Source organism: Microtus ochrogaster, chromosome 4 (assembly GCF_000317375.1).
Source record: "Microtus ochrogaster isolate Prairie Vole_2 chromosome 4, MicOch1.0, whole genome shotgun sequence".
In the NCBI taxonomy this organism is placed as follows: Eukaryota; Metazoa; Chordata; class Mammalia; order Rodentia; family Cricetidae; genus Microtus; species Microtus ochrogaster.
Genome location: NC_022011.1, coordinates 30,181,589 through 30,182,083, shown reverse-complemented (window position 1 = coordinate 30,182,083; position 495 = coordinate 30,181,589).

Here is a 495-nt window from a genome sequence, read left to right as displayed (position 1 = left end):
CCTGGTCTACAGAGCTAGTTCCAGGACAGGCTCCAAAACCACAGAGAAACCCTGTCTCAAAAAACAAAACAAAAAAAAAAACAACAACAAAAAAAAAGAGAATTCTGGGAAGAGGAAAGACAGAGTCAGTCACCAGTAAGATGCAGAGGAAGCAAGATGAGACTGCCTTATTGAGTAAAGGTACCAAGGCACATGGCTAAACACAGACAAGAATTATAGGTTAAGTTGTAAGAGTTAATTAATAATAAGCCTGAGCAGTAGGCCATACAGTTTATAATTATTATAAGCCTCTGTATGTTTCTTTGACAGTTTATAATTATTATAAGCCTCTATGTTTCTTTGGGGCTGACTGGCTCCTGGCGGGTGACAGACATCATCTGCTCCAGGACTCAGGGCTCTGCTGGAGTGCTTGGTCCATTTTGAGCTAAAGCTTGGGTGTCCAGTGGGGAGGAAGTACAGGCCCATGCAGATACCACCAAGACCAGAAACTGCTTA